At 46.3% G+C, this 15,211-nt stretch overlaps 1 protein-coding gene across 1 annotated transcript in view; it reads left to right on the top strand.

The window, feature by feature from the left end:
• Kazn (kazrin, periplakin interacting protein) overlaps positions 1-15,211 on the top strand; it is a 979,201-nt gene that overhangs the window by 411,674 nt on the left and 552,316 nt on the right. The window lies entirely within an intron of this gene.

Here is a 15,211-nt window from a genome sequence, read left to right on the forward strand (position 1 = left end):
AGAGTCTCTCACTAGGACCTAAAAGCTCACCAATCAGCTAAAACTGGCCCAGCCCCCAGCTTCTGCCTGTATCTGTACCTGCCTTCCCAGCACTAAAATCTCACATGGGTCTTAGGGATTTGAACACAGGAGGTCCTCATGACAAGTGCATTAACAAGATGGCCATCCCCTCGGCTTCTCAGTGACCATTGAGACATCCTCCAGCATCCAACTCCAAACACTGGCACCCCTGCTCATGTCTCTGCTTACAGAGCCCACTCCTTGGCAAGCTCCCATCATCTTGTATATTCAGAATCTTCTGGACTCTCATAAGTACCTGCTGAAGCTCACCTCTGAGATATCTCACCTCAACTCCTGGGACTGTCCCCAGCCTGCTCCCTCAGCTAACAGTCCCTTCCTCTTGGCGACCTGTCCCTCCTCTCCTACCCACCTCTGATATGTCAGTAAGTATACTGGTTCCCTTCACAGCGATAACCTGAAAATCAGTTTGGAAAGGAGGATCCCCCAGAATTCCATCCTCCAAGTCATCAGTGGTGGTCACCTCGTGGTGACCTCAGATTTGTCTACTTGCTTCTTTCTTTGTCCTGGGCTGGGCTCTTCAGTCAGATCCTTGTTTGTCTTCCTACCACTTGAGTACAACAAACCATCTCATGAACACACACACACACGGGGGTGAGGGAGAGGGAGAGGGGGAGAATGACCAAGGAGCAACAGAAGAACAGAAGGTAGAGGCAGGACCCAAGGACCCAGCTCTCCTGGACTTCACAGCCCTGCCCCACATCAACTCCAGATGTGTACTAGCAGGTGTAGAGAACAGAATCACCATGCACTACTCCATTGTCCCAGCACACTGTGGAGCCCATACTCCAACAGCCGTGACTCTACTCATCTGCATGTGTCCCATGCAAACCTCAGGTGCTACCAAAAGAGCTGGCCTCTGAGAGGGGGTGTAGGCTCTTCTTTGGTGCCTGGGAGTCAAGCCCCTATAAAAGGTCATCTCATGGTGGCTCTGGCAAGCCTGCCATGAAGACATACTGTCTCTTCCCTCTAGAGATGTGGCAGTTCTATGGTTCACACTGGATCCTCATGAGACGAAGGTTGCCAGCCCCTCAACCTTGGTCCTTCTGCCCCTGAGACCTATAAGCAGTGCCTTTCTGTTCTTTATAAACTGCCCACTCTGAGGTCATCTGTTACAGCCGTGTGTGTGGACTAGACGGGTTCCTTTAAGTTCATGAAAGATGTGATGACGTTGTCTCTGCAGTTTTCCTTAGACAATGGCTATAAATATTACCAAAAGCTTCTGGGGCCCAAGCTTGCCCCATTGAGAATTACTAGTCTAACACAGCTGAACTACAGAAAACCTCAGTTTCTGTATGAAAAAGATATGGCGATGTGGCCTGTTGCAGGTGACACAGGGCTAGCTGATGTAGATGCAGGAGTGACATGTGGCACCCTCCCCACTCTCTGAATTTTAGCATTGACGGACAGATGTTTTTCCAAAGCCTCTCAAGATCCCATAGCTACCATTCAATCGGGGTGAACCACTGCTTATAAAAAGTCACAGAAATTACACCCGTACACTCCCCAGATGAAGGGAAGGTTTTAAAATTTTAAAAGCAATTGGGAAGCCCTTTAAATGGATGCAAATTGTACTGGGAGAATTAGTGGTTTGCTGTGACGATTTAGTGATCAAAGGTAGGCAGCCCCGACTGGCGTTTATCTTTTAACTAAGCAATTGCTTCAAATTTTTGATGGATTCCCCTCCCCAACCTACCCCTTCCCCAACACACAAGAGATGCTGGTTTCATATGGTGAGGACCTCCCTGTGCAGGGGCATAGGACAGGAGTGGGTTCAGAGACCACATCAATGAAAGGATTCTTGCTGACTTCCTGCTCACAGGGTGTGAGAGCCTGGAGGAATATTAAGAGCAACAGGTACCCCTGGGCTGTGGAGATGGCTCAGTCTGTAATGTGCTTGCCCAGCCATCCTGAGGACCTGAGTTGAGATCCCCAGCACCTATGTGAAAAGGCAGGTGTGACGGCTCATGTCTATGACCCTCTCATTGATGATGTGGAGACGAGAGGATCCCTGGAGCTGGCTGATCGGCTCATAAAGCCAAAATGATGGACTCCAGGCTCAGGGGAAGACTCTGACTCGAAAGAGAAGGTAGAGAATGATCAAGGAAGACCTCTGGCTTTTTCACACACACACACACACACACACACACACACACACACACACACACACACACCCCAAATGGCACCTGCTCTTACATCCTGGGGACCCTGTTTTATCCGCAGATTTGGAAGACAATTTGCTTTTCGGTATTCATCTGGCCAAGACTATTTCGAGTTTATAACAAACAGCAGGGGAATCTGGGATGGGGTAGGAGCAGCCACCTGCCCAGCTACGGAAAGGAACAGAAGAATTTGTCAAAATACAAGTCTACGCTGCACGATAACAAATGCCGCCGTTTGGTGGCACTTCTATCATTTTTATAAACCTCTCAACATTATCTTATAGGATCCTCACAGCCCTCCTGGAAAGGGGGTTACTTGCTAACACCTCTTTTTAGACAGCGTTAGGCCAGTCTCCACCTGTTGTGGGTCCTCACTAAACATACCACAATGCTTCTAGAGGTTCGTCTAATGGTTTCTAGCCAGCTGGGGCTCAGATCGGGCAAAGTCTCCATCGTCCTGCCCTTATGGCTTGGACAATGAGGATCCCCCAGACGCTAGTGAGATGCCCTTTCCCCAAGGCCTCACCTCTAACACCACTTTCACGGTGTGAAAATCCCGCAGTGTTGGCAGGGTCCTCCTAGCAGACTCATCCCGTTAGCACGTGAGAGTTTTCCAAACTATTTTGACAGATGAAATTGTAGATAATTAGCTTGGCTCCGCCAGCTTGAAATTACGGAGGATGATTTCCGTGTCTGCGTACTTGCGTTTCTGAGAAATAATCTAAAATTGAGGAACAGGCCAGCATTATCCTCATCTTACCCCTCCAACGTATCCTTACACGTGTGGAAGAAAACTCTGGTCATTAACGTCCACGACAAAGGCAGGGGAACTATGCCCCTCCATTAAAACTAGGCAGCCGGGATCTGCCCCGGGGAGTAAGATTGAAAATTATCCTGGCTTACACGCCCCGGCATAAGCCCGTCAGAATGTGACGTGAGAATCCAGCTGCTGCTCAGGCCTCAACACCTGCAGTCCCCTCCTGCAGACAGCACAGGCACAGACACTGTCCCAGCCCACAGGCCCTGCTAGGGGCCCTCACCTGGAAAGTGAATTTGCTTCAAAGCAATTATTGGTGGCCGTCCACCCAGCTCTTCGCCTGCTTCCTTGCCTCTTACATGGGGGTGCTCCCTACATGGGCATCAGAGAGTCTGATACAGTTGGTTGTGTAGCCCCAACCTCAGAAAACTATGCAAACAAACCCTGCTTCTGCCTAATGGGCCCTCATCGCTCTCCCAGCCAGAGCCCCTGCTGCGCTACCTGGTACTAGAGAGCCCAATTTCCACCAAGCTGTTGTCTGTCTGTCCATCTGACTGGATGGCTGACTCTTGGCTTGTTAATAACTCTTAATGATAATAACTCTTGTTAATAACTCTTCTGATGAACTCCCTACCCCAAGCCGTCCATCTCAGCATCCTTCTTGAAGCCCCGTCTGAGATCTCCCACAGCCATCGCTGCAGACGGATTGCAACTTCTCAGCTCTGTGAATTCCTTTTGACTCCGAACCAGATCGGCATCAGTAACCGATCGGTAACCAGAAAGTTATCGATAAAGAGTCTGGGGACAGCCCTGTCTGCATCTGTGCCAGTGACTTCCAGGATGAGGAGTTTGGGAAACTTGCTTGTCTGCCCCCTGCAGGCAACATACATGTCAATATCAACGCAGAGTGACAGCTGTCATGGGCTTCCGTCACCCTTCCCCATGTCAGTTTCCTCTATGCTTTGACATTGCCCCTCCCCCAACCCCGTGAAGGTCAAGGTATTTTTCTCTCCTCATGTGTCCTAGTCAACCCAGTTCCTGCAACAAATACCACACACTGGGAAGCTTCTCCATTTTTAAATCTAACTTTATCATTTGGGGCTGGCATGCCAGGGGTCGGAGATAATGGATGGGATAATCTCATTCTACCGAGGAGGTTCTAGGGATCAAACTCAAGTCATGAGACCTGATAAGAAGGGCCTTTACCCGCTGAGCCATCTCACCAGCAACAACAGACATTCTGACACCACCATTTTGAAGTCTGGGGATCTGAGAACAGAGTGCAGTCATGGTAGGATTTCTAGAGGGACCCTCGGTCCGCCTTGTGCACAGCTGCTGTCCTAATGAGTCAGGGTGACTACTGTTGTGAAGAGACACCATGAACGAAGCAACTTGTCAAGGAGAGTGTTTATTTGGCCTATACTTCCACACCACGGTTCTTTGTCAAAGAAATTCAGAGAGGAAAGGAATGGTGAGGCAGGCGCTCGCGCAGAGGCCATGGAGGGGTGCTGTCGCTTGCTTGCTCCTCGTGGCTTGCTCAGCCTTCTTCCGTGTAGAACCCAGGACCATCAGCCTAGGTGTGGCCACACCCACAATGGGCTGGGCCCTCCTATATCAGTCACTGATTAAGAAAATGTCCTATGGGCTTAGCTACAGTCCTATGTTCTGGAGGCATTTTCTCCACTGAGCTTCTCTCCTCTCTGATGGCTCTAGCTGGAGTCAAGCTTGTGTTAAAACTAGTCCAGCACAGTCACCTTCCTGCCATGTTTTACGGAAGAAAATGGAAGGGGACGGGGAGGAAGATGGCGGGGGATCGGATCAGGAGAACACACTTCCTCTTGCTCTTATAAGAACATTGTGATGATTCCTACTGTCCACCCGATAGGCTCTAAAGTTACTTAGGTGACAAACCTTGCAGACAGCTCCTGCTTGTGCTTAAAAGTTCCCACAGATCATTGAGGTGAGGGGCTGGGACCCATTCTTAGAGAGTCCTTTATCCAGTGTAATCTACTGAAGGAAGCTTTGTGTCACAGTGGCTGCGGTCTACAGCTGCAGATAGCCTGAGGTCACAGAGGAAGGAGCAGGGCTGGGCTCAGCTCCTTGCTCTCAGGTTCTCAGGTAGCACTTACCTACCACTCTCCGCTGAGCTGAGGGCACAGGGGTTACTGGCTAAGCTACACCCTTGACTGCGACCTGTGTGCTAATTGTTTCTGTTCTGAGCAATGAACCTCTGCTGTAAGCATGGATGGAGGTAGCTTATTGGTGCATTGAATCCTCCATAAGTTTTGCCTAGCTGCTGTCTCCCAGACTGGGCCTCTGCCACGCTGCCCCGCCTCCCCCGATTGGAACACATGCAACAGCATCTCTCGCAGCTCCTACCAGATATGGCTACCTCCCAAGAATTAACATCAGAAACCGGTTAAAAATAAGAGCCTATTTTTGCCCTCCTCCATGTTATTTCTGTCTGCCTGGGGTGTGCGTGTATTTGGAATTTGATGAGTGCAGCTCTCCTGTTGTTGAGACAGTCACGAGATGAGTGTACACTAGATATCTGTAAGAGACGGGCAGACCTAGCGCCGGAACCCAGAGGGGTCAGTTTGAACCTTGAACAGTGAAATACAGATGCTGCAGTCTTGTCCAAGTGCATTGGTCCATGGCTACCTGGGAGAGTAAGTGGAGTAAAGGTCCCAGGATGGCGGCAGGTCCAGGAAAAGGGATCGTTGTAAACTCAAGGAGGCTATAGCTTCTGAGTGAGACTTAAGTTCCTGAGAAATTTTCAAAGCAGAAATGGAGAGGAGATTTGACGTAGAGAAGGTTGTTAGAGCCCGAATGATGTCAAAGGCACCCTCCGCCTCTTGCTTGTTGATTTATTTCTTTATTTTCTTTGTGCATGTGTGTGCGTGTGCGTGTGCGTGTGCATGCAAGTACAAGGTGTTCTACTGTAGGTCAGAGGGCAGCCTGTGGTATTGGTTCTCGCCCTTTACCACATGGGTCTAGGGAATGGAACTCAGGTCATCAGGCTTGGTGGCAGGCACTTTTACTCACTTAGCCCTCTTGCTGGCCCCCACGTATGGCTTTTATCAAAGGCTTCCAATAGGCAAATCCCTTACTTTTCTTATACAGTTTTTCCAAAGGAAACACAAAAACGGGAAGCAATTTTAGAAGGTTCCTGGCAGGACCTTATCACCACAGGCCATTCTCACTCCTGGGACATGGAGAAATCTTAAAGTGCTTCCATCAGGTGAATCCAGCAGCACGCTGATGTCCATGCTCTGTAACCAATGAGCTTCGTCCTGAGAAGGCCAGGATGGTGTGACTCAACATACCAGCTGATCAAAGGGAAATGGGCACGATTCCTTCCCCAGCTGCTGAGAGAGTGGTCAGCACACTTCGATATTTATTCATAACTTAAGTGGGGTGGGGGAGAGTACAGCCCCACTCTGGAGACAGATCAAAACACCCCAAGAGCTAGACATAAGAAAGATGTTTGATGGTAAATAGGGTAGCCTTCCAGAGACAATCAAAACTGCGCTCCTGCCAGCCCATATATTGTTTAGGACGACGCTTGCTGTCATTGTCAATACAGCAAACAAGAAGAAAGCAGGCTTAAGAGGGAGAGAGGGAAATGGCACTCTGAGTGTCTGTGAAAAAGAGAATCCTCTATATTAAAATCCAACGAGAGATATATCTCAGAATTTAAAGGAGAATTCAAAACAGTACATGGGTAGAAAAAAGGATCTATAGCCTTCCAACGAACAGAAAAAATATTTTTAAAAAACAGAAGAAAATAATGAAGCTGCTGATTCTTGTGTGTGAATTCTATGTGCCAGGACTTCGCTGGCAGTGTTTATCGGCTGCAGGATTTCTCTGCTGGAGTCTGAGGTTTTGATGTACAGAATCACCTCACATGAAAACACGGATACTTTGACATCTCCCTCCTCCGCTCAAATCCCTTTATCTTTTCCTCTTGTCTTTTTTGTGATGGCTGAGACTTCAAACAGCGTGTTGGACAGGTACGGAGAGGGTGGGCATTCTTACCTCATTCCTGACCCTAGTGGACATGCTTGGAGTGTGTCTCCACTTAAAATGTAAACTCAAAGAAGGGGCGCACGTGCTAAGGGCTAGCAGCTCCACAGTGGATCCTGAACTCCAGACTGCTCCCCTGAGCTCATAAGGACATGTGAAGTGTATGGAGATGGTCCCGGTGCTGTGGTTTAATCTGGGAAGGAAAACAATTTCAGCATCTGTGAAAAAGAGAAAGGAGAGGATGCCCTATTTACCAGCTACGTTGCTTCATTAAGGGAAAAAGCTACCGAAGATTCTCAAAAGCACGTCAGCAAATGACAATGACACAAACAACCACCGAATGATACAGATGTACAAAACCATGGACTGCCATTGGCGTGTTCATTGATAGAATAATAAAGGTTGCTGAATTGAAGGATACTTGGTACATCCCCCTGGGATGGTTTGTTTATGCTCGGCCCAGGGAATTGCACTGTTTGGAGGTGTGGCCTTGTTGGAGTGGGTGTGGCCTTGTTGGAGTGGGTGTGGCCTTGTTGGAGTGGGTGTGGCCTTGTTGGGTGGGTGTGGCATTTTGGGTGAAGGCTTTAAAACCCTCATCCTAGCTGCCTGGAAGCCAGTATTCTTCTAGTAGCCTTCAGATGAAGATGTAGAACTCTCAGCTCCTCCTGCACCAGGTCTGCCTGGATGCTGCCATTACCTTGATGATAATGGACTGAGCCTCTGAACCTGTAAGCCAGCCCCAATTAAATGTTGTCCTTATAAGAGCTGCCTTGGTCATGGTGTCTGTTCACAGCAGTAAAACCCTAACAAAGACACCACCCAAAATTCATATCTACCTGGGTTCTCTTGTCACATTGCTGAGTGTGAAACAGCTACAGTAAAACCTCACCAAGAGCCAAATACTTTGTGCTTTTCTGCTGCATTAAGGCAGCTAAGAAACATTTTGTGTGTGTGTGTGTGTGTGTGTGTGTGTGTGTGTGTGTGTGTGTGTGTGTGTGGTAGATGTGGAAGTTGGCAGTTGTGTGCATAAACCCACCTCCTGAATACAGAGAGGACAAGAAAAAAACCGCTTTCAGCTCAGAACTTTGCATAGACATCTCAACGAAGCCCCAGGCTGGGTGTTGTCATAACAACAAATGGTGATGTGAAATGTAGATTCTGCCTTTCCCCTGATTGAAACCCTGGAGGGCTGTGGGAGCGCTTTGTACTGGGCACGAGCCTGTTAAAGTTCAGATGTGATATTAGACATCGGTTTTGTGCCTAGCAGGAGAGAAAATGGATGATGTACGAAGCCTCCAAGCTGAGAGTCACGGGAAGGTTCTAGGAAAGCTTGTCCATTCTGGTTATGAAGTTTTCATACTTAAAAATCTCTCTGAGTCTGGCAGCCCTGTAATAGTTCCTTTTGTGGTACTGTGGAAGCAGTGGTCTAGAGACAATGTAGGCAGCATAGGCTGGCTAGTTGAGAGGCCAGCTTCTCCACTCCCTAAGGCTCTGTTGTTTGTACAGGCGCAGAAGCTATAAGGTGTGTCCATGTTGGGGAAGGAAGTAACACAGCATGTGTATGTGTAGGTAGGTAGAAGATAGAAGAGGGAGGCGGGCAGACAGACAGACAGAGAGGGAGAGAGAGAGAGAGAGAGAGAGAGAGAGAGAGAGAGAGAGAGAGAGAGAACAGAGAAATCATTACTCGTTCTTTTTCTGTGAATTGACCGGTCTGTTGGTTGGTTTCGTGAGACAGAGTCTTAGGCTCTCACTGTAGGCTGGCTTGAACATAACAACAATCCTCTTGCCTCAGCCTCCCAAGCACCAAGGAGAGGGACTGGAGATGTGCAGACGTGCGCATGCATGCGTGGACCAAAGTCACTGTCTGGTGTCACGTCTCAGGATATCGTCCATTCTTGGTTTTTGAGAGTTTCTCTCATTAGCCATAAACTTTCCAGTGTTGCTAGACTGGCCTCTGGGAATCCTCCTGTCTTCACCTCCTCAGCTTATAATATTATCATATATATACCTATGCATATACATATACACATATGCACATAATCTGGTGGACATTTACACACCTCACAGTCTTTATGGGTAGTGACAAGCTAAAGATCTAGCATAGCAGCTGGGAGTATTCTAGTCCAAGCTGGCCAGCTCAGGAAAACCCCAGAGGGGACGGACCATGGTTTTAATCTGAAAGCTACCAGACAGAAGTAGTTAACCTTTACTTGGAGAAGGGCCAATGCTTTGGTCTGCATACATCTCTAGTGTAGGCAGATTTATTTGTTACTAGCATCTGACACCATTTTGTTCCGGAGCCAAAGGTCCTAGTAGGGCACTTCTTCCCACAATCTTCATGATCAGCCTGTCTAATGTCTTCATTTCTATTTGTATAGTGACCTCTGACCTTCTACAAAACAGCCCACTTTCCTATAACCCACATCTCCAGACCCATTCACATTCTTCCCCCAGGCAGGTTCTAATGACCCAAGAACCACATGGCCAGATTTATCTGACCTCCAGTCTCGGCCCCCAGTTTGTCGGTATGCCTTGATGTTTACATTGCCGTGACAAGATGCCCAACATATCAGCATGATGAGCAAAGGTATCTATCTACTGGTTTACAGTTTCAAAGAGATTTCAGTCCATCGTGGAGGGAAAAAGATGGCAGTGGGGTGGCTATCCATCGTGGAAGAAGTTCCCAGCCCATGCTTGCCCAGATCAGAACAAGACAGAAGGCAGAGAGAGCTGCTGGAATGGAAGTATAACCTTCAAAGTCCTGCCTATAGTACTTGTACTTGCCAGGCTCCACCTCCTATAGCCTCCCTAGCCTTCATCACATACTGAGAATCAGGCACCCAAAAATGAGACTGTAGGGCTGTTTCAGAGTCAAACCACGACAAAGCATAGACCCGTGGAGTCCCTGGAGGAGACGTACTGCTGTGACGTATAACCCTAAGGGTCCTAGCTGGCATTACATCATTTATGTGGCATCATTTGGGCTCAACGAACAATGACCAAGTCACAGATCAACAAAGCAGTTTGGAGCTATGATCAGCTCCACAAAGAAGATGAACAAAGACTGACAGGGAATACCTAGGGTAGGGTCATTCTTCAGGGGCAAAGTTAAGGTAAGTTCCCAGAAGGTATAGGTGGTGTATTCCAGGGACTTCTGGGAAGAACGATGGGGCTAGAGCTAGTGACCCATGAGACAGAATAACTGACAGAACAAATTCAGAAGGAATGTTCAAAAAAGGTCTTTGTTGTTAGTTATTCCTTCCCATGTTCTCTGCACTGCCTGTCCTCCCATCCCCCACCCCAGTTAACCCTTCCTATCCCGTTATTCCCCAGCCCCCCTTCATACTACCTGCATTCTCTCCCCCTTGCCTTGACATTCCACCTCTAGGTGAAGAGAGGTTGGCAATTGATTTTTCTTCAGGGATGCAGCTTCTGAGAGGCTACTCATGCTCCAGTAGATGGCCCCACACCCAGGCATGTGCAGACAGCCCTAAGCAGGGCTCAGACTTGGCTGGTCAAGACACATATTCATGTTTGAATCCTCAAACAATGAAAATGAGTGTTTGACGAAAAATAGCAAGCACGGTTTTTAGTGCCTACATCAGGGTCTGAGGACATGGAAGTGATGCTAAGAGCTAAATTCCAAGGAAGAGGTGAGAAGCTTTCATAGTGACTCGGGGACCAGTGATTTTATTGCATGAAATGTTACAGTAATTAAGGTCTTGGGTTCAAGAGAAAGGGATAAGAAATAAAAGTCCCATGTGATGTCAGGATGCTGGAAATGCTAATACAATCCACCCATAAAAGATGCGGGGGAAACTACATACACTCTCAGGTTAGCCACAACGGTCACACAGAATCTAGAATCACCATAAGGAGAGACTCAATGGAGGATTGTTTATTTTGGCTCATGGCATACCTATCAGGGATTTTCTTATTATGGTAATTGTTATGAGAAGACCCAGCCCACTGTGGGCAGCACAATTCCTTAGGCATGGGGGTGCTGAGCATAGCAAGCAAGTGAGCATGCATGCATTCATTTTTCTCTGCCCTTGACTGAAGATGTGATGTGCCCAGCTACTTCACGCTCCTGAAATTCTCCTCTATGAGAAGCACTAACCTGGGATTCTAAGCCAAATAAACCAAGTTTCCTCCCAAGGCACTTTTTGTCAGCCTATAAAACTAGGTCCTTTAGAAAGATGAGATGTTGAGTTGCTTGATCTTGGTGTTCTCAAAATGAAAATGACTGAAAGGAGAGACAGCTCAGTGGTTAAGAGCATATACTGTTCTTGCAGAGGACCTTGGTTCAGTTCCCAGCTCCCTTGGGTCAGCTCACAACCACTTGTAACTCCAGGTCCAATGCCCTCTTCTGGTTTCCATGGATACTGCATACACATGACATCTATACATATATGCAGATAAAACACTCATACACATAAAATAAAAATAACATTTAAAAAATAGAGAAAATGAATCTATGAAGGGTAATATCAAGAACTCAGTCTAACAGCAGTTGAGGGTTCAAATCTATACTTCTCACAGTCCTCTAGAATCCATATGTTGAGAAACTTAGTGATGATATCTATAGAGAATCAAGAAGCAATACCAGATTGCTAGAGGCATTCACCCTCAGCCCAGGTCACACAGAATTCATAGGCTCTGTTAGGAGTGAACCCTGTTCCCCACATATAAATGCACAAAGGAACTGTTGGTTGTCTGTGAGTCAAGAATTGAAAGAAAAAGAAAAGAAAGCGAAGCCTGACCCTTCCTCCCCAATAACTAGCTAAAAGATGGCATGATATATTTAAAATAATTGAAGTCATAAAAACAGGTCATTACAAGACAGACTATGACCAGTGCTTTATGAAGCAAAACAAGGAAGATTCTAAAAATAATGCAACAGAGTTTCCCTATAAAATAAGAATTAAGTCCAAGTTTCAATGCTAATTTGATAATTTGGACTGCAGATAAGTCAGGTATAAAAATGAAAGATGTGACATCAGAGATGAAATAGGAAGGCTCCATTTATTTTTAATAGGAAGGAACTAGAGGATAGAGGGAGTTATGATGATGGGGCCCTGCCAGCCATCAGTTTGGGGTGACAGGTATATACAGGAGGCTGAGTCATGGCTACTCATAGATCTCAAGCTCTGATGTTCATTGGCAAGATGAATTTAAAGATCTAGACATGATTGAGGACAGGCTTGCTTTATACAGGTGTTTCCTAAATACGGATACAGGTGTCCCTGTGAGGGGTGGGGGACAACACTTTCATACAAAGATGCACAAAGAATGGGATGTTAAATATCGAACCCAGAGAGCTTGGAAGGATCTGGGCCTGGAGTGACGCAGAATTAACTAGGGGATGTTCACAGCCGGAAACCCAGACACAAGGATCTGGTTCTCTCCCAAGCTTCCAAAGAGTTCTGCTGATGCTTCGTTTTGTTCAAGGATCCTGATTTCTGAGTTTAGATTCTCAGAATGGAGGCAGAATACATTTCTGGGTGTGTGTGTGTGTGTGTGTGTGTGTGTGTGTGTGTGTGTGTGTGTGTCTGTCTGTCTGTCTGTCTGTCTGTCTCTCTGTGAGTCTCTCTCTCTCTTTCTGTGTGTATGTGTGTGTATGTCTCTGTGTGTGTCTGCTGTGTCTTTGTGTATGTGTATCTATGTGTCTCTCTGTGTGTCTGTATGTGTCTGTCTCTCTCCCTGTCTCTCTGTATTTCTATTTTCCTCTCTGTGTATGTCTCTCTTCGTGTGTGTGTGTGTGTGTGTATCTATGTGTGTCTATGTGTGTCTGTTTCTCTGTGTTTGTTTCTCTCTCTGTTCTCTCTCTCTCTCTCTCTCTCTCTCTCTGTGTGTGTGTGTGCTTGCACGCGCACGCACACACGCGCGTGTGCATCTGCACATCTGGGAGACATTCTCATCATTCCTTAGGCACTGTTGGCTTTTGCTTTCTTTTGAAGACAGGATCTTTTACTGGCTTGAAACTACCTAATAGGTAAGACTGACAGGCCAGCAAGCCCCAGGAGTCCACATGTCCTTTCTTCCCTTCCACTGGGATTACAAACCCACACTGTCATGCCTGGATATTTTTTTAACGTGGATTCTGAGATTAAACCCTGGTCCTCTTACTTGACTGAGTCATCTCTCGTGCTCCAACTGCTGCAACTTCGTAATGTTTCTACCCTTCATGTTTGTCGTGATTTGACTTAGTAAATTTAAACAGGCATGCAATAAAGAAGCCTACCAATATAGTAAATCATCTGAAAGAGAAAGGGCAAAAAGAAATTTTTATACCAAACCTTGAGTTGAAAATTAGATTAACAAAACCTCATTGTGTCTGTAAATCAATATTAATAGGCAAAGAAAATTGCAAAAACAATCTAAAAACAATCTCACCACTTAATAGGCAGAATCCATTGTGTGTGTGTGGAGGGGGGTTATTCGTACATGAGCATTGAGCCTGCCTGGGTGTCTGTATGTCATGTGTGTGCCCGATGCCCACGGGGATCAGAAGAGGGCATCAGATCACTGGAGTTACAGATGGTCGTGAGCTGCAACCTGGATGATGGGAACTGAGTGAGGACCCTCTGCAAGAACAGCGAGTGCCCTTAACTGCTGAGCCACCTCTCCAGCCCCTAGGGAAAACACCCCAAATAAGTCATCTAAATATTGATATATTTGGCAATGGAAAAAAGCAAATCATTGATTTGGAAAAGTCAGGGATCTGCACGCAAAATCATAACACTGAATCGCGAGGTTAGCTATTCTGCTGAGCATGAGCTCAAATCTACAAAAATCAATCGCACGTACGAGCCGACACAATTAGAGAATGCAGTTTTGAAAAGATACCGTGCAGTGGAGGCTTGCAGTAAAAAGTTAAAGGTACCTGGGAATAAAACGTTTATGGAGAAATTTCTGAAACGTTATTGAGAGACATAAAGAAGAAGAAAGATCTAGAGAAAGGAGTGTACGGGTCACATGTCCTGCTCATTACTGAAAAGTCAATATTATAAAAAGAAAACGATGCCAAATCCGGCAAAAAAGCTTCACTTAATTCCAATCAGGACTGTAACCGAAGTTTTCATGGAAAGCTTATGTGCAAAAGTGAGAGGCAAAATGAAAAGAATGATACGGGTGGGGAGAGGGGAGTACAGCTTCAACCTCAGCACTCAGAAGGCAGAAGCAGATGGATCTCTACAAGCTCAAGGTCAGCCTGGGCTATCACAGCCTCACAGCCTGGGCTATCCTATGAGACCTTGTCTCAGAAAAAAAATAATATTGAAAGAACAATATGGGGAAGGGGCTTTCCTTACTAGGTAGCAAGATATCAGAAAGCTGTACTGTAAGCCCATTGTCACCAGACATGGTGGTACACATCTGTTGTCCCAGCACTCAGGAGAAGAGGGCAAGTTTAAAGGCACCCTCTGTTATATGACCAGCATGAGATCTGCCTAGGCGCAGAAATAAAGTGCTGTGATATGGAGTCAGAACACACAAATAGCTCAGTTGGCTAAGATATGGTACTCCAGCTTTAACACACATATGTGTACACACACACACACACACACACACACACACAAACACACCTACATGCAAATATACGCATACATACAAACACATACCCACCATGTATAACACACAATACACACACAAATACATATACACACATGTACATCTACACACATATACACACACATACATACACACAAATGCATACATGTACACATATACACACATACACACATATACATACATACACATATATACACACACAGACACACATATACACATATGATATATACACCATTAGCCATAGCCTAGCCTGACATTTTTTTCCATTCAGAATCATAAGTTCATTTCCTCTTCACCTTCAAAACACAGGATCCATCCAAATGTTTAAAATGAAGCAACTGTATATAAAGCAGTTATAATCTAACAGGAAGGGTAACGCCTTTATAGCTTCTTGGCAGAGAATTTCTTTAAAACACAAATGTGCAAGGAAATATGGTGAGTCAGATCGCCTTACGATTTGAGTCATCTAGCAAACACAAGTCACCAGGAAAAAGGTGAAGGGGTGAAACTGGTACATGGGGTCCAGAAGGGTCTGGCTGTGCAGGCAAGAAGGCTGAGTTGGATCCACAGAACTCACGGAAAGCCTGGGAATGGTGGAGCTTGCTAGTAATCCTGT

The sequence above is a fragment of the Rattus rattus genome, chromosome 1 (assembly GCF_011064425.1).
Source record: "Rattus rattus isolate New Zealand chromosome 1, Rrattus_CSIRO_v1, whole genome shotgun sequence".
NCBI lineage: Eukaryota > Metazoa > Chordata > Mammalia > Rodentia > Muridae > Rattus > Rattus rattus.